Raw genomic sequence first — 20,121 nt, 5'->3', positions numbered from 1 at the left:
GCCAATGCAGGGGACACGGGTTCAATCCCTGGTCTGGGAAGATCCTACATGCCACGGAGCAACTAAGCCCATGCGCCACAACTACTGAGCCTGCACTCTAGAGCCTCCAAGCCACAGCTACTGAAGCCCCATGTGCCACAACTACTGAAGCCCGCACGCCTAGAGCCCATGCTCTGCAACAAGAGAAGCCACCCCAGTGAGAAGCCCACGCACAGCAATGAAGAGTAGCCTCCGCTCGCGGCAACTAGAGAAAGCCCGTGCGTGGCAACGAAGACCCAATGCAGCCATAAATTAATTAATTAATTAATTAAAAAAAGAGGCAATAACCCTACCTCATAGGATTGTTATGGGGAATACATGAGTAAGCATTCATAAAACATGTGGGACAATGCCTGATTACAGAAAGTGCTATTTAAGTATTTACTATTATCATTTTTATTACCCTCACATCTCACTACTGCTTGACACAAACTTTTCCCAAGAATAGCCTGCTTCTGTCAATCAGCCTTTCTGTCTTGCCTGCAATGCCCCTCTCTCTCCTTCAAAGCTTGGTCTCAATTCATGTGATCGACTCCCCCACTCTATTCCATTTCTGCCATGTCTCTTGGCATTTGTTTATTCACTAAGGACAAGTTATTTTACATCAGCTGACAGTGGTTCCCATGTTGTCTTTGTCTTCTTCATATATTGACCCTGGAGTGTGAGGGTCCAGGAAGGTTATGACATTTCTCCTGTTTTGTTTTTTTTTTTTAATTTATTTATTTTATTTTATTTATTTATTTTTTATTTATGGCTGTGTTGGGTCTTCGTTTCTGTGCGAGGGCTTTCTCCAGTTGCGGCAAGCGGGGGCCACTCTTCATCGCGGTGCGCGGGCCTCTCACTATCGCAGCCTCTCTTGTTGCGGAGCACAGGCTCCAGACGCGCAGGCTCAGTAATTATGGCTCACGGGCCTAGTCGCTCCACGGCATGTGGGATCCTCCCAGACCAGGACTCGAACCCGTGTCCTCCGCACTGGCAGGCAGACTCTCAATCACTGCGCCACCAGGGAAGCCCCATTTCTCCTGTTTTAATTGTATCTTTTCATGTGGTGATTATTTATCTTTAGAAAAATTAAGTGATCTTTAAATGTGGGACCCCTAATGTCTTCCTATGTTTTTTAAAAAAGACTTAAAAAAACCCTTGAATAATGGACATCCACATGCCAAAAGAAATAAACATTGACCTAAATCTCACACCTTATGAAAAATTAATTCAAAACGGGTCACAGATCTAAATGTAAAATGTAAAACTGTAAAACTTTTAGAAGAAAACACAGGAGAAAATCTCTGTGACCTTGGATTGGGCAAAGATTTCTTAGAAATGACACCAAAAGCACAACCCATAAAAGAAAAAAAACTGTTAAACTAAACTTCATAAAATTTAGAACTCTTCTCTAAGAAAGACATTGGTAGGAGAATGGAAAGACTACCCACAGACTGGGAGAAAATATTTGCAGAGATATATCTGATAAAGGACCTGTGTCCAGAATATATAAAGAACTCTTAAAACTCAACAACAAGAGAGCAAACAAGTCAATTTAAAATGGGCAAAAGATCTGAAGTCACTTCACCAAAGAAGACCTATGGGTGGCAAATAAGCACATGTAAAGACGCTCAACATCACTAGGCACTAGAGAAATGCAAATTAAGACTATAACAAGATATCACCACAAGCCTATCAGAATGGCCAAAATAAAAACGAAACAAAGAGGAAGAAGAACAACAAAAGTGACAATACCAAAGAGGATGTAGAACAATCAGAACTCTCATACATTGCTGGTGGGAATGTAAAATGGTACAATCACTGGGAAAACAGTTTGGCAGTTACTCAAAAAGTTAAACATAGAATTACCACATGACCCAGAAATCTCAGTCCTAGGCATTTATCCCAGAGAAATAAAAATTTATGTTCACACAGAAACTTACACATGAATGTTTACAGCAGCTCTATTCATAACTGCCCCAAACTGGAAGCCACCAGAATATCCATCAACAGGTGAATAAGCAAACTGTGATACATCTATACAATGGAATCCTATTCAGCAATAAAAAAGAATGAACTAATAATACAAATTATTGATATGCAACACCATGGTTTACTTTCAAGGGCATTTTGCTGAGTGAAAACAGCCAGTCTCAAAAGGTTACATACTATATGACTCCATTTATGTGATATTCTGGAATATAGTTGTCAGGGATTGGGGTCAGGGGGAGTCTGATACAAAGGAGTTTTTTGGGGGTAATGGAATGACTCTGTATCCTCATTGTGGTGGTGGTTACAGAAATCTATGCATGTATTAAGACCCACAGACCTGTATACAATCACCACTACCAAAAGCCAATTTTATTATACGCAGATTAAAAAAATATAGCTCCTTGCTTATTTTGATCCCTAGATCTACCTTGGTCAGTAAAGCAGAAACCTGAAAAAAAAAAACTTGAATAATTTTAGGTTTATAGAAAAGTTGCAAAGGTAGTACAGAGAATTCCTGTGTACCTTTTACTCAGTCTCTAATGTTAAGGTCTTACACAACTATTGTGCATTTGCTGAAATGAAGAAATTTATATATATTGGTATATTACTGTTAACTAAACTCCAGACTTGAGTCAATACTTAATCAGTTTTCCACTAATGTCCTTTTTCTCTTCTAGGATCCCATCCAGGATGCTACGTTGCATCTGGTCATCAAGTCTCCTTAGTCTCCTGGTTTGTGACAATTTCTCAGTCTTCCTTGTTGTTCATGATCTTGACAAGGTTTTGAGGAGTACTGGTCAGGCGCTTTGAAGAATATCACTCAATTTGTGTTTGTCGCATTTTTTTCCCCTCATGATTAGAGTGGGGTTATGAAATTTAGGGAAGAATACCACAAAGGTCAAATGTCTGTCTCATCATATTCTACTGAGGGTAAATGACACCCACATGACTTCTCACTGGTGGTGTCAACCTTGATACCTCCCTGGGTTATTTAACAAAGTAAAATTTTTACATAGAACTCTCGAGGTATTAAAGTTCCCAAGAGACTCTTCAGAGATAGTAAGTAGCAAGATTCCTAAAATCATAGTATTTTGAATTACCAAACATGCTTGTTCAGTTGTTATCAATCTTATCAGACCCAACACCTCTTTTTTATAGTAAGTATTTTCTACTGCCTCCTTTACTGTTCTGAAATAAAATTATTGATGGCATAATTTACCTGTATGCATAATCAGAAAAACCAGAAAAATCAATATAATGTCCTAATTTTAAAATAAAGGGAAAATAAAAAGGCCAGTGATTTATAATATAATAATAAATATTTCAATATATAAATGCTCAGGTCTGACTATTCCACAAGCCACAGTGAAGTGGTCAGATGCTTACACCTACATGAAGAATCTCCACGTGTGAGAGAGACACAAATGTAGACTGACAGAAGACTCAACTATAATGGGCAGGATTGTCACTGGTGAGTTGATTTTCTAAAAGGGTGAACAACCCTTGGGAAAGTTCCAAAGCAAACAAAATACCACTGCCGTCAATCTTCATGGTGGTTTCATTCCTGAAAAAATTTACTGCTTATTAAAAACATGCAAAAATATTGTATCTTTAAATGTAAAACAGAGCTAGGCTCAGATAATCATAACGAGGTTTTTCACCTACATGAATGCCTGCAGGGGCTCTGGAAAGCTGTGTGGGACAGAGAACAATGCTTGATTGTGGGAGTGGCCTGTATATTGCAGGACAGGGGCCCCCCCTGGACTCCACCTACTGAATGCCAGTGTCCCTCCCAATCAGGGAGGGCAAGCAAAAACACTCCTCGAATTTCAAGATAAAATTTCCAAAATATGGAGGCCATGCTGCCCTGTCAAGACCACCACTCATCTAGTTTAAGTCCAATCAATTCAGTCCACAGCAAGGGGCTGGGTTTAGGTCCACGTAGCCAGCATACGAGGGCAAAACTTAGCCTGAAATTCAGGTCTGTGCTCCTATCCTGCATGATTTGGTGCTTGCTGAGCCCTCAACAGTACCCATAGTAACTGTTGGATTGAGGCTGATTGAGCAAATCATGCAATTCACATCACATACACCAACACACACTTACATAAGCATGCACACATATATACACCACCACAACCACCACTGTCATTACTATAGCTAAATTCCTGTACCAAACCCTTCAAAGATATTCCATTAAATGTAAGAGAAAACTCATATCCTTACACTGGCCTAGAAGGCCCTGGACAACTTGACCTTCATTTGCTCTTCAGTTTTTTTTCAAACTATATTTTCCCCTATATGTTATGCTTCTACCATGCTGGTCTTCTCCCAGTTACTGGCAAGAATTACCTCCTTCCTACCTCAGGGCCTTGGCACAGACTATTCCTCCTCCCTGGGTTCTTCTCCTGCTCGTTGCTTGGCAAACTCCTACTTATTCTGCATAGCTTAGCTCAAAAAGTCACTTCCTCAGAAAGCCTTTCCCTGAGTCTCCATGTCTGATGTTCTCATATCACCTCTATTTCTTGAACACACACTTAACAGAGCTTATGATTAAGTATCTCTGTGATTCTATGCTTGTTATCTGATGCCCCCACTCAGATTTTACTCATTACTGTACCCCCAGCACCCATCATAACGCCTGGAACAGAGTAGGTTCTAAACATTTGCTGAATCCATGAATGGATGAGAAATTGTGTTAGCTGTCCAAAATGACTTTTGGGTTGGCTAGAAGGCAGACACAATAGGGCAAACAAGATCGTCATTTTTCATTATGATCAGCAGCAACAGACTCTTGGTTCTATTTTGCTGTAAAGAGAGGGAGGCATACTATTATTTGAGACAGATTGTTTTGGCTTAACTGTTTCAATGGGCTTTGTTTGAAAAGAACACAGTGGAATAGAGGATGCTGGAAAGCACCTTGTTGTTTGGATGACTCAAGGCTCCTGCACCTATTTGGAGCTGGCTTCCCTGCTGGAAGGGAACAGAGGCTCAAGCAACAGATTTGCAAACTTTGGCTTTATAGGACTCAACCCTACAAGCAACCGCACTTCATCCTTTCCCTGTTTACTACCAATAACACCTTATCTCTGATTAGTCCTTGGTATTGTGCCTTTTAAAGTGCAAATTTTGGGACTTCCCTGGTGGCGCAGTGGTTAAGAATCCACCTGCCAATGCAGGGGACATGGGTTCGAGCCCTGGCCCAGGAAGATCCCACATGCCGCGGAGCAATTAAGCCCATGCGCCACAACTACTGAGCCTGCACTCTAGAGCCCGCAGGCCACAACTACTGAGCCTGCGTGCCACAACTACAGAAGCCCGCGTGCCTAGAGCCTGTGTTCCGCAACAAAGAGAAGCCACCCCAAGAGAAGCCCATGCACCGCAACGAAGAGTAGCCCCCACTCGCCACAACTAGAGAAAGCCTGCACGCAGCAACGAAGACCCAACACAGCCACAAAAATAAATAAATAAGTAAATAAATAAATAAAGTGCAAATTTTGTTTCATTCTTTCCCAAACTTCCAGTCCTTTGGGTATCACTTTCATTAATTTGGCACATCTGCACATCACCAGGGTTATTATTCATTAATGTTTTCTTTGAACACATCACACCTTGACACTGATGCAGATTTTAGCTTCATCATAAACACTAATATGCATGAACTCCTGTATTTCTTGGGCTTATTATACTCATTGGGGAAAGACTGCTCTTTTTCTTAACAGTGTTCCTGGGGGGAGGTTTACCAAGCCAGACCTCCTTACTGTCCTTAATTTGTTAAGAATACTGAAGCACAGAGAGGTTCACTAACTTGCTCAAGGTCACAGAGTTATCAGAGGTGACAGAACTGGGATTCAGAGTTCCTGGTTCTTGGTTCCATCATGGGCTGTCCCTGCTACAGTAACTCAAACCATTCTTAACTGAGTTCTACATGCATACCAGGCACTCATTTGTAAATGTGAACTGCTACGGGACTAATGATCACTCCCCAAAGCAAACTTTTCTGTAAGATTTTTTTCCCTGAGTACGTTATACCCAGTGCACAGTGCTGGTGTCTCAGGGCTAACACTTTTTAGCTGCCTCTTCCCAATTTGTAATCTTCTGACCCATCTGTGAACACGTCTCATTTACAAGTGCTGTATTCTTGTTTACATTACTAAGATGTTCACAGTTTTGATGATGGATGCTATCTGAGATACTCATAGCGACAGGTAAATCTCCTCTTTGGAGGTACAATGTGTTATTCATGTGGGTGTCTGATTCATCCATGATGGGTGCTTCTGAGAGTGTCCAAAGTATCACCATCCCAGTGTCGAAGGAACCCTTCAGTGAGGCCAAAGGATGGCTCCAACAGTGGAGGCAGCTCCCTTCCTGATCCTGGAAGCCACCGGCTTCTGGAAGATTCCCTACCCTCCTATCAGCACATGGTGGCATGCTGTTTCCTGAATGACTGCAGAGTTGTTGATCTGTTCTTAAATCCAGTCCCTAACTTAGAATTAGGCCACACATTTGCACCCAGGATTTCCACTATGGCATGTTAATACCAACCTGAGCTGCTTTAGATCTTAAACTCTAGTCACACTGGTATCCTTTCTGATCCTAGTTAAGCACAACTAATAGATCATTTTTACCACATGGCTTTTGTCCTTGCTGTTCCCTCTGCTGGAATGTTCTTTCTCCAGTTCTTGCCACACTTATTTTCATCATTCATATTTCAATACAACCTTATCACTTCAAGGTCTTCCCCTGACCATTCTATGTAAAATTGTACCCTAATTCTTTGCCCCAATGACTCCCTAGACTACTACTTGGATTTATTCTCTTTATGGAACCTATTACTATCCCAAAGTATCTTATTTATTTGTTTACTAATTGTCTACCTCCCTCCTGCCCCCAGTAGGCTATAACTCCCACTAAGGGAAAGATGAGGTCTCTCCAGTGTACCACTTTCTCTCCAGGGCCAAGTAGAGCACTTGATAAGTAGTTGCTAAGTAAATGAATGCATAACTGTGGTCCAGTCACTGGAGCAAGGTTGCAGGGGAGAAAGAAGGCCTGTGGAATCAGACGGAAGCAGCCTTCTGTTACAGTGTAGAAATGAGAGCACTGACTTAGCAGTTAGACAGGTCTGGGTTCCAATTCCGCCTCTGCAACCCTGGCTGTGTGCCCGAAGGAAGTTATTTAATCTCTGCTCTTTCTGTACATCAACAGTAAATCAGGATTAAGTGGGTTGCAGTATATCCTGTGCCTGGTCTGGTGCCAGCCACTGTAATAGGATCTCAACAAATGTTAATTGACTTCCCTTCGCCTAGAAATGCCAGAAGAAACCCATGAAACTCATGACACAGCCTTTGTAACACACCTGACAGCTAATAAAGCACTCAGGCATCCTTATATTTAGTACAATCTGCTTAAGTGCAACTGCCGTACATTTTTCAAAAAGCAGTGACATTTTCGACATTTGGTTATCTTATGTAGACTCCTGACAGGTTGTATAATCTTAAATCCACTGAAAAGAATCTAGTCTTTTAGTGCCTGACCTGTTTGATGGAGATGTCCCCCACCCTGTATATTCAATTACTCGCTGTATAATAGAACCGCATGCACCATACACAGTTCCTCTGGTCGTTGAACACTATGTTCCTCAGGTGGCATCCGTGACTTTGAAGTACTTGTCAGCAACTGGCTTTCCTGCAACAGTACTGCAACCACTTAGTTCACAGTGGCGTTTTACTTCTAAAGCCCTTGTTCAGAATATTAAAAAGGGCATGCCACAGACTCTATTCCTTTGCTTCAAGGACTGTGATTTTGTAAAGCTGGATCCTGTGGTCTACTCAGGAGAGAGTCACTGGCTCCAGCACAATGTTTAAAAACGGTTTTGGATTTGGTCCAGTGGTGTTAAGTTGGTCAGTAACTGTAACTATTGAGTCTGATTATGGGGAGTGTGGTTCTCCTTCCTGCTTCATCTCAGATGATGAGCTAGACTGATTGAACTGGACAATTTCACAGGACTTCTGAGGTCACTGAAGCCACTTTCTCTGGTCATGCAGGATGATCCTTTCCTATTAAAAAATCACTGACATCTCTCAGATAAAAACTTGGGAAGTGTTTGCTAGATTTTACCTGGATCAGCAAAATATTTGGTGAATTCTGAATGATAAGTGAAGACCTCTGGGTTCTCCTCATTCTTCACTGCAATGGTAGCTGGATTTATTCCATCCAAAACTGGTCCCCAAGAACAGGTGATGCGACCTACTGGTGTTTGCTAAAAGTGGCTTGTCATGTTGACCATTCTGACACCATAACTGCATGATGTCCTAACTTGGTCTTTGGTCTGAAGATCAAATGAGTGAGCAGAGTGGAGAAAGATGTGAAACTCTGTAAGCAATGGCAGATGGGGGCCTAGAACACTGTTCCTGGCATCAGGTAGTGAGGACTTGGGATCTTTTCAGATCTGTCCTTTAGGACTTTGCAGATGTTGACGGCAACTACCTTGTGCCATTTTTTTTTTGAGAAGCAAAAATAAGTTGAATTTTGGATTCTAATAAACCAGGTTTTCTCAACCTCAGCACTACTGACATTTTGGGTTGGAAGATTTTTTTGCTTGGGAAGTTGCCCTGTGTAGTAGCATCCCTGGCCTCTACCACTAGATGCCAGTAGCATCTTTCGAGTTGTGGCAAACAAAAATACTTCTAAGCAGTGCTAAATGTCCCCTGGGGGTGGGGCTGGGGGGCAAAATTGCCCCTGGTTGAGAACCAGTGAGGCAGACCTAACTGTGGGAGATTCTGCGGTCACAAGAAAACTTCTTTGAAGGTATTCCAGCTTCTGCTGGCTTTCCCGGGGCTTTTTTAGACCTTTGAGTTTCCTGGGAAATAGATTTTTAATGGACCTGAAAATAAATAAAGGATGAACTAAAGGAAAAGGTGAGAGAGGGTGGTACCTGAATGCATGTGACTCCTCCCCTCTGTCTTCCTCTCTCTCTTTTGCATCTGTTAGTCTCCTAGCAGGAAGGGGCAGGGTGTAGGTGAGGAGAAACCTGGCTGAACTGGAGAAGCAGGAGTTGGGAACTCCAGCACCTGCAGCCTGAACTGCGGGGAGCCTGAGGCTTTTAGAACTTCAAGTAGTCCTGATATTTAAATTCAGGCATCAGCAATTTATTGCAGACAGCATAGAAGATGGTTTTTGGAGGCAAGCGGGGCATCTGCCAGGGCCCTTGGCAAAACTGCAAGGTAGGCATAGCTGCTTCTGCCACCAGCTCTCTTTCCGAACCTTCCCCACACCCCGTCTCACTTTCCCTGCCCTCCAGGCACACAGTCGCCTCACGATGCCCTCTGGCTGCTCAAAGTCTGCCTCACCCTCCGCTGGAGCCATCTGCTTCCTTCGTGACCTGCCCCCATTTTAACTTTCCTTCCCTGAATGCTGATTTCAGCTTTTTTGGGGGGTTAAGATGAAAGATTCAAATACTTCACACTAAGGGGAGAACAGTCAGTAGGTTTAACCCATTCCGGGGATGTTTTGACTCTTCAAAACTTGCTATTTCTCTTTTAAAAGACATTTTGGAACAAAGGGCTTTTCTATGGCTCACCGAGCTTCCCTGAAATGAGCATCATGGTTGTATACTTTCCAGCCACAATATCCCCACTCGGCATTCACAACCTGCGAATTCCATAAACAACAGCCTTAACTTAGAAATGAGCTCCACACAAGGTAAGCTGTGCCTTTCCCATAAGAAAAGATTCAAATTCCTTAGCCTGGCATACAAAGGCTTTACAATCTACGCTTCTAACCTCTTCTCCATTCATTGACTCAAATATGGTGAAAAAGATGGACACGAACCCCGGCCTTCACCCTCCCAAAATGCATATAGTCCAGTGGGGGATACACATAAGGAACCAGAAAAAACCAATATGGCGCCATGTGTTAACCCAGGGTAGGTAAAGGAGGCTTGGGAGCACCTTGTAAGGGGGATTAACCCTAACTGACCGGTCCAGGGAGGGAGTCTCACTTCTCTGCTGTCTCCACATGCCTACACCTGGCATACCTTGTCACCTCTCTCTAGCTTTGTGCATGATGGTCCCTCTGTCTAGAATGCCCTCTTTATGATCTGTCTGGGAAACTCTTAATACCCTTTATGATCCAGCTTAACTGTTACCTCTAGGAGAATTTCTCTGGCTGTACTTTGCCTTCTCTTGTTTTTCCGCTTCAACACGTCCCCCTCACCCCACCCACCCTCAAATAAAAGTATGCTCTTTCCTTTGAGCTAAGTCCTTATACATCACGTCTATGGAAATATATATCATACTGATTTGTTTACCTGTCAATCATCCCTATTAAACATTTTTCGAAGCCAAGGCAATAACGTATGTTTCTTTTTACTCCCCAGCTCCTCGCACAGTGCCTGGCACACAGAAGCACTCAGTAAATGTCACTGAATGAATGAATTCATTCTAACGAGAACCTAGAAAATGTGATAGCAGCCTGTCTGCTTTACTCCTTTTCATGTTACATTGTGAGATACATCATATACACAGAAGAGTCCATAAAACATGTATGTCCAGTGTGAAATGAAAACCCACGTAACGACAACCCAGGTCAAGAAATAGCCCCTCAGGTTTTGACCCATCAGGGGATGTCATGTACTTGAACTGGGTTTGTCACCATGGCAAGGACTCACAATTCTGTACCTGATCTGAAGTTACTGGGCTCTCTGCCAAGCATGCCCTCATCTTGAACCTCAGGCCTGATACTCTAGACACCAAATATCTGGCTGAAGGCCAAGCGATTCAGTCAAATGTCACTTGCCAGACAGAGTCTGAAATCTAGCGGCAGGAAGCTCTTCACTCCACTGGACAGTATCTTGTAAAAGATCTTGAGCACCTAACTTCCCCCTCCTCACTGAGGCTGCAGGCTTATTTGGACTCTTGTCACATTTGAGAAAAAAACAATTAGCATGTGAATCTTGCTGGCCCTGTCTGTTAATAGTTAACCTGTGTGGAGGTCAGTGTATTTTTTGGTTGTTGTTGATACAGGTCAGTTAAAATCTTGCCACGTTATCAGAAGGGATGTACTCTGCTCTGCTTTGAGTGGAAATCAGCCATCTGCCTCGTTGCGTTTGGTCAGAACACTGTGCCTGTGGAAAGGCCCGTAGTTACAGGATGCATGGCAACCACCTCCAGTGTGGCACAACGTGGAGCTGGCAGGGCTCTCTGTTTGGGTCTCATCCAGTCCCACTGCTGGGCTCACACAGCTCTCTCTTCCTTCCTCAGCTGCCCTCAACAGCCAAATGCCTACCCTCCCTCCCTCCCTTCTTTCCTTCCTCCCTCCGTCCCTCCCTCCCTCCCTCCTCCCTTCTCTCCCTCTCTTCCTTCCTCTCTTCTAGCTACCCAACAGTCAATCTCTGCACATAGTCTAGAATGATGACTTGTTCAATAAATATTTCTTGAATGTGGCTGTAATTCTCTTCTTGAATACAAATTCAGCTAAATTGCAGGAAGTTATCAACTCTAGGATCCCATTTGAGTTCACTTTTCTGTGTGTGTGTGTGTGTTTGAAGTATGAATCCATGATCACTACATTTGACTTAACCCAAATTTTAAATTCCTTTATAATAAACTTTTCACCCTCTCAATTGAAAATTTTCAAATTTCTTTATATGTATCATTGAAATCTTCTTTTTTTAAATTATGTAAAGCAGATAACAACCTTACTTTCTTTCTATTCCTTATGTCAAGGGGTTTATTTCATGCACCAACTGTTTTCTGAGCACCTACTTTGTGCCAGACAGTTTGAGATGCTGAGGCTACAGTAGGGAACAAGGCAGATGTGTTTCCAGCTCTCACAGAGCTGGTGTTCTGAAGGACTAGAACTGAGCTGTCCCATAGGGTAGCAATTAGCAATGTGCAGCCCTTTAAATTAAAACTTCAATTAATTAAAATTAAACAAAAATTCAGTTTCTCATTCACACCGGCCACATTTCAAAGGCCCGCTAGCCACGTGTGACTAAAAGTACAGGACTAGATCAGTTCCACCATCACAGAAGATTCTACTGGACAGGGCTATCCTAGAAGAATTTGCAAGACCTACTACCATTCTCAGAGTTTAGGAAATCCCCGCAGCAACACCATGAGACGATTTATGATTCCTTCACATTCCCTTTGAAACACAGAGATTACATCTAGCATGCCTGGCGCCAATAAGTTTATTTTTATTTGGGGCATCCTGTTTTTACTTACAAGATGGTTAAATCAGTGTGGTGGGATAGCACTATGAAATACTCATTCACATTTCCTGCTTCTTTTGCAAGCAGGTAATGGCTCTGTATCAGGGAAGGAGGGGTTGCAAGGCACAACCCAGAGACAGCCTTTGAGTCTCTGGCTGCTTTTGTGGTCCGGATGTACAAGCTCTCAGGACTTTCAAGCATTTGTAGAAGGGGTAACAGAGAGAGGAATTTGGGAATAGATGAAATTATGCTGGCAGGAGCAAGACTGGAGGGGAGAGGAAAGAAATGTGTGTCTGTGTATACGTGTGAGGGTGTTTGGGAGTGAACGCCAGCTTGCATGTGCTTTGTGGGCTCAGGCTGCGTGGTTTTCCTGGCAGTTCTTTTGTGGGTAGCAGGACCCCAGAGGGAGCAAGTGTCTAGGATTTGGGACTGTGGGGAGACCTCATAAGTCAGCTACACTTGGAGGGTCACACTGACAGGCATAATGGACATTTTAGCAGCAAACTGTGTGGACAGATTACTCAAAACTACAACCTGCTCCCAGCCCCCAACATTAACCCACCTCAGGGAAGGTAAAGAGGGTTGAGCCTGAGGTCATGATTTTCCCCCAGCATAAGGGGGTAGGTGTTCAAAAGAGAAATAAGCAGAATTATAATAAAAAAAAAAAGTTGATTTTCTGGCAGCCTCTGCATCTGTGATCTGGGAGCCACACCCATTCCTCAGGCACCAGAGCAATTTGTCCCCAACACAATTTTGGAAACCTGAGCAATGACCACTCTAGTCTGCCTCTGAGACCTAGATCTCATCAGCCTCATCTGGCCTCTTACGCTACTAGGGCTCCAGTCTCCAGCTGCCTCAAAACTCTGGAAGAGTTATTCCCACCATACCTTTCTTACCTATGACCCTCTATATCTGCAATGCAAACTCCTCTGGTTAACTATCCTGCCTTATGCTACTGTCCTCATATGACGTTGTGCTTTCTGCCCACTGAATTTCCCATTTCTCCCTTTCCTCCCTTTCCCCAGAGCCTTCTGGAAAACCCTTACCACTGAACACAAACTCCTCTGCTTTCTTACACTTATCATAAGAACAATACCCCATTTTCTTGGCTTAGCTAAACCCATTTTGTAGGAAGACACCACCTCCCTGTAACCTTCTCAAATGGAAATCCCACATTTCTGCTCATCTGCCAGTGTGGTTCCCATAAGTAATGTCTGCATTCTCGCTGATACTCTTTGCCTCTTCTAAACCACTGCTTTTCACTGTTGTGCAAAAAGCCCTTTCTCCTTTGGGTTTCAGGTCATCCTGCTCAAAGTCTTCCCCTCTCTTGTCATTATCATGGACACTTCAACATCTGTAAGTGACAAACACAGAAGAACCTAGCTTCACGATGTGTGACCTTGATTCCAGCATATCCTAGAACCCATCCTTATAGCCACTCCTGGCTCTTATCATTATCCTAAATTGTTCCACCTCTCAATTTTGAAGGCCAGTTTACCATTCTCTGACCACAGCACGTTATCATCACTACTCTCAGGATCCTTAGTTCTCAGCGTCCTTGGTGTTCAAGTTAGAATTCTAGTCCTTTGATTATTCTTTTTTCCTCCTAGGTACTTACCAACATTGTACCTTTATTTTCTTCACCCTCCATCCTAGACCTTATAATGCAAAACTTTAAGAACCCTTGCAAGCCTCTTCAAAATCCCTAGGCCCCTTTCTTTCTGCTGTAATGGCACAAAAAATCTTCAATCTTGACTTAATCCACCGATTTGTTTTTCCTGATCTGGGCTGCTAAGTCTTGACTGAGAAAACAGACAACCTAACTATGCAAAGAGGCAGCCCTAGGCAATTCTTTGATATGTATGGGTCAGTGACTTTCCTGAGGGGTGATTACAAAACAATACTCTTCTTTTCCAAGCCTCACTGCATTGACACCCCCGGCCCCATACATATACAACACTTGTCTCCCTCCCTTTTCCCTGGTAAATGCTTTGCCTTGCTACTCATTTACTCTTAAATCACTGTAATTGATTTTTGCACTCCCCACTGAAATGCAAATTCTCTGGCCAAAGTCACCAATGACTTTCTAAAGGTCAAACTGAATGGACTCTTTTAAATATTCACCTAGTTGCACTCTTCTCTTGCATTTGATACTGTTGACTCCTCCATTCTCAGTGTTCTGCTCTGGCCTTCTCTTCTCTCTCTACTTGTGCTCTCTGGAAAGCTCACCCACTCCCATGGCTTTGACTGGTGGTTATATTCTTGACCCCCAAATCTATATCTCCAGTCCAGCTTTTTCTACTTAGCTCCAGAGTTCTATAAACAAAATAGTCTTCTTCATAATTTTTTTGGAATTCCAATGGAAACTTCAAGCTCCATCCAAGCCCAAGTGAACAAGTCCCCTTCCCCCCACAGTTCCTCCTCCCTGCTCCTCTATCTCAGTAGATGACAGCACTGTTTAGACTGAGCCAGAAACCTTGGAGTGAACTTCATCTCCTCCATCTTAAATCCTCATCCACTTCCCGCACTCCCGCCTTCTGCACCATCTGACTTCTATCCAGGTCCTTCTGATTTTACCTTCCTGAAGTTTCATGCTGCCTATCTTCTCCATCCCAACTGCTACTGCATTAGCTAATGTCCTCCCACCTTCCATCTCCATCCCTTTTATGGACCCTTTACATTTTGCTTGATAGCTCCAACTAAAACATATATCACATCATGGTACTACCCTGCGCAGGGAGTATAACTCCGCTAAGATCTATACTCCTGTCTCTCTTCAGACCCATCTGTCCTGCTTCCTGCCTCCTGCCTCTCACCCTGCAGTCAGCCATATTAAACTACCTGCTGTGCCTGGAACTTTCCATGCTAAGTCTCGGTTTGGAATGTCATTCTTCTCCTTCACACCCCCCTGCTCCCATCTGTCTAGCAAATATCTACTTAAATTTCAGGGCTCAGCTCAACCTTCCCACTCTTTGCAAGGCTTCATCTACTGTGCTCTTCCTTTCACCCCAGGAAGAACTGACTACTTTCTTTCTGGGGCTCCATCTCCACATATATGGACCACGTCAGTCTGCCTCTCCTGGACTGTAAATTCCTTGAAGACAATGTCTCTGTCACATGCATCTCTGTACCTTGATGCTCAGCTCATAGTAGGAACAAAACAAATATTCATTGACTGAGAAACGAACAAATTAAAAATGGAGCCTAACCTGTGAGCAAAGGCTAAAATCAGTATGATGACAATGGAACAAATGTTGGTTACAGTAGTGAAATGAATCATCACAACGGCCTGTCTGCAGATAGTTCTGCTGTTTGTAAGCCCGCTAACCCTCAGGTTGCATTAGTAAACAAGTCGGGTGGGGATTCTCTAGAGTGTAAGCTGACTTTCAGGGACAGAAAATGGGGGTGGTGCCTCATATTGGCTTGCTTCCTTAGCAATTTGCAAAAACAAAACCCAGCAAAACAATACCCCCTTTCCCAAAAGTTGGCACAGGCTCGAGTTTGTCTTTTCCAAAATACTTTCTTTCGTCAGGGAACACTCCCCACGCCACAACTGTCAGGCATAGTGTGCTCTGAATCCATTAGAGAAGGTCAGTCCTGAATACCAAACAGATGCAGAGCCCTGAGTTTCCAGAACTGGGGTCTATGGATTGAAATGCATAACAATAGTCATCTTCTCTGTTCTTGCTGTTCTAAGCTTCACCATAAGTAGGCATATTTTAGAGACTGGCCTTGAGCTATCCTAATTTCCACACCTGAAGTGAGCAACAAATGATTTGAGACAGAAAAGTAATACAGGAGAATGTCTGAGCTTTACATGCCCATGCATGCTCCTTGTTTCCTGACAAAAACAACACTTTAAATCCAGTCAACACCACAGAGACAACAGGCCTATAGAGTTTTTGAACAGCAAAACTTCAGTACTAAATAAATAAATGAGCAAAACCAAATCAAACCAAACAACAACACAAATATCCCTCTTACTCCAGATAACCTATTAATTTCAGATGGAAAGGCCCTAGGCAATAAGGGAAATGAAATGTGATCCATGCATTAAGTAGGTTGGATAGTTAATTTAGGGTGAATAGAAACGGCTAAATAATAAGTTGTCATGGTAGAAAGTAAGTTTTGGACATTCTGCTTCCACATTACTAACCAAACTTGTGAAAATACTCAGAGAGACAGAAACAAGGACTAAATTTAGATGCTGATTTAATGTATTCAAGAGCATGATTCATTTTCCCCCTGCCCTGGTACAGCCTGGGGAATCTGTGTGCATGGCAGGCAACACAAGGATGCCCTGTAAATAAAGGGAAGTCTCATTCATTCAGAGGCTCGAGGAAGCTAGAGACACCCCATTTTCTCTGCCAACAGAGGTGAACTTCCAAGCACCTCACACACAAAAACGTAGAACCGGATTTCTTAGCTGGCGAAAATCCATCTAATTTTAGCTTTGCCCCCGCCTTGGCATGAATGTGCTGGAAATTTATTCTGCTGCTCCTCTACTCTCAAGTGGTTTTTTTCCCCTCAGGCTCCAGTGGGATCCTGACCAGCTCTCAGAAGCCATGCAACATGGGTCATTTAATGAGATGCCCAGAAGGATATCATCATTCGGTAGCAATGCTTTTAGCAACCTGGAGCCCAAGTCCCCTCACGGTAGCCCATAGATTGGGTCTTAGAGAGCTAGTATATATAACATAAATACCTGAGATGATTTTGGGCTATGTGAAAAAAACAAAAACCAGAAACCCACCAATCAGACAATGACAGCAGGTTCAATTCCCATCCATTAATCAGGGTGTTAGGCAAAGTGTGTAGACGAGCAGATCATCACTGTTCCTTCCTGAGTTTCATTATCTGCTGTTTCCAAACACGTTCTTGCACTCACTTCTGCTCCCAACACCAAAGCACATGTTTTAGCCTCTACAGATAATTGAGATTAAGGCTGGACTATCGTTTGTGTTAACCCAACTTGGCTTAGAGGTCAAAGTATATGTCATTTTGTAAATTTACATTCTTTTTTTCCTTTTGCTTTTAGTCTTTAAGCACATTTGGAAAGTAACTTTAGAAGTCTCATTCTAGCTTTTTTGGCCTTATTGATAGTCTCTGGGTTTAGGACTAACTACAAGAAAAAAATGGAATGTATATTAAAAATCTGTAGTTGGGTAATATTGCCTCCCAGAAGTGAGGGCATTAAAGCTGCCCTCCCTTCTGAGGTGTGAGACAGATGTTAATAACCCACCCCGAGGGCCCCAAGATACAGCCATATACACTCATCTTAATTAAGAAAGATTATTTCTGCAAACATGAAATAGGTTTAACAATTTTGCAGCTAAAAACAAAAAGAGTTAGACATGGAGCGCGTGCATTACGTTAGAAATGAGCTGCTCTGAGAAGGTGTGCGAGAATGAGCAGCACTTGGAGAGGTCCCCACAGGGCACATCCACAGGATGGGGTTGGTGGACCCTGGGCAGGGCTGTGGGTCCAGGTGGATATGAGATCCAATCAGCCTGAATACATGCTTCACAAACCGACCTGGACATGGCACGGAAAGTAGGCAAGACACCGCAGGGCAGCATAAACGATTTGTACCTTTCTCAAATAGCTCGGTACTTGGGTCTCCTGGACAGTTCTGAATGTCCGGGCAGGGCCATCACCCAATCCCCCTTTGGCCCACTCAATGCCATGACATGAGAACCAAATCATTTAGAGGATAGGGATGTTCAATGACTTTGGCCAAGTGTAATGACAGATTTGGGGGCAGTGTTCTATGCCCATTTGAGAAAGGACAGATACTCTAACACTCTAGACAGAAAACTGGCTGATTTAGCTTAGAACAGTGGCCACCATTGCAGCCAATTTCAGAATATCAAAAAGGACGGTAAGTGGTCGGGGGAAGGGTGTCATGAAGGTTACATCCATCCAAGGCTGAGTTGGCTACATGCTGGGATATGTGGGATATGGGGTAGAAATTTATTCTCACACACATAGAGCACCACAGATCTAATTAACAATGTGGGAAATCTGTATTCATACTTCACTCACACAAAACACTGCACTTCCATCTCCAGGGTTTTTTCGAGTTCTAAACTACAATCAGCCCTTCTTTTAAAATAACAATAATAGAACCTCAGATTCAGCCAGATGGTGGTGTTTGTTGCACTAGGCTGGGTTCATAGTACAACATCAATAAATGGCCACTTGTAGACGGACGGACAGAATCCCACTCATAAAGCACACCTACAGCTCCCTCCTTCTCCCATCCCAAAATGTTGCATTGTCAAAAGACCCATGGGGGCTTAATTTCATTTGGGGAAAGAAAGGAAAGATAGAAAAAGTAAAATAATGTAAGTGGAAAAGCAATTTCTTGGGGAAAAATAGTACATTTAATCTCTGAGGAGAATGATCATAGGTGGGCTTTTTAAGTGTTGTTTTGCCTTTAGGGACCATTTGAAAGAAGGAATTCAAAAGAGTTTTCCCCAGTCCCTGGAAAGCTGTCTTGGTGAAGGCTGCACATTGTCAAAGATATTCCAACTGGGAGATGGAGTTAAAATTCTTGCTCAGTGAGATGGCTAAGTCTCATGAAATGAGTATTTGTTCCAATTAGGTGTTCCAAAAAACCTTCTTGCCTCAGATAACTCATTGTGAGAAGGAAAGAGTATTTGTTCAAAACCCATCATGGAAGGGAAAATGAGAGACTGGTGTGTCCTGTGGCCAGTGTACACATGCTCTTCACAGGCCTGTAGGACTCACACTTTTTGGTGCTTTGTCCTTATTTTCCTGGTCTCAGTCCTACCTGGGACTGGCAGGGGTAGGGTGGGGGAGATGCTGACTAGTCTTTGCTCCTGTTCTTAATAAGCTATACTACCTAGTTATGTAACCCTAATCCATGTCCATAGTCCAGAGCTCAGATGGCTGGCCTGTCAGCAAAAAACGTTAGAAAAATGTTAATTCAACAATGTTGGAAGGATGTTATTTCTAGAGTTAAACTCCTCAGGGAAAATGAGAAATGGTTGCTCCCGGGATTCAACTCCTCCACATTGAAAGATATTTCTTTCCTGATGCTTTCTTCCCAAATAATTTCCCAGTGCCTGGTATGTCCTGACATTTTATCCAAATAAAATGCTGGAGCAGACTCCTAGGACACAACTATCTTCAAACTCTATACAAGAAGGGTGTTTATTACCGAGAATCAGCATCTATTAGGGCATGAAACATCGGGGGCCTGCTGGCACTCGCTCCTCACAATGAATCACTTCATGATATAGATACTATTTTTTTTTCTGGCATTTACAAGCAAGCAACTCATTTTATAACCTAAGGCATTTTCCATACTTCCAGGCAATGAATACTAGCTTCTTTTGAGTCTCAACAGCACATAACTTAAGACAGTGGGAAAAGGAGCTGGAGAGTAGTTTCCAGTGCAAGGAAAACATGCAGATGTTTGCCCTCACTCTTGAATTCTGATGGCGAAATTGAGAATTGTTTATTTGTTCTGAAGTCAAACCCAAGGAATTTATTTTTTAAAGGCTGGGGGCTGGGGTAGGGTGGGGAGTAGTGACATAATATACTCCTAATATTGAAATATTCAACACATGGCCCTAGGATTTTGAATCCCCAAAGAATTTAGACCTTTTTAAATGGTTCATTCTTGATCGAATTTGGCACATCAGATGTCACAGAAAGGACATACCTGAAAAAAGCACCCGAGGATTACTTTGCTAAAATTGTATATTCACCTTCTGTAATTGTTTTTTTTTCCTCCAAGATAGCAAGCTAGGAATCAGTCCTCTATCTTGAGCCATTTATTGAAAACAAACAAATGAACTTGGAAAAGATATGACCCAAATGAAGTTAAATACCTGACTTTGGTGTATGAGAATCATAAACTTGCT

The 20,121-nt window shown here is 42.8% G+C and overlaps 1 protein-coding gene and 1 long non-coding RNA gene across 18 annotated transcripts in view; one reads left to right on the top strand and one right to left on the bottom strand.

The window, feature by feature from the left end:
* TRPM3 (transient receptor potential cation channel subfamily M member 3) overlaps nucleotides 1-20,121 on the bottom strand; it is a 926,458-nt gene that overhangs the window by 39,699 nt on the left and 866,638 nt on the right. The window lies entirely within an intron of this gene.
* LOC309665012 lies at nucleotides 1,065-20,113 on the top strand. Its single transcript, XR_014266154.1, has 3 exons — nucleotides 1,065-9,236; nucleotides 9,559-9,714; nucleotides 11,037-20,113. It is a non-coding gene; the product is annotated as an uncharacterized lncRNA (long non-coding RNA).

This window comes from Balaenoptera physalus, assembly GCF_965194825.1.
Source record: "Balaenoptera physalus genome assembly, chromosome: 7".
Lineage (NCBI taxonomy): Eukaryota > Metazoa > Chordata > Mammalia > Artiodactyla > Balaenopteridae > Balaenoptera > Balaenoptera physalus.
The sequence above is the reverse complement of the archived record's forward strand: the minus strand, read 5'-3'. Positions and strand labels throughout refer to the sequence as shown.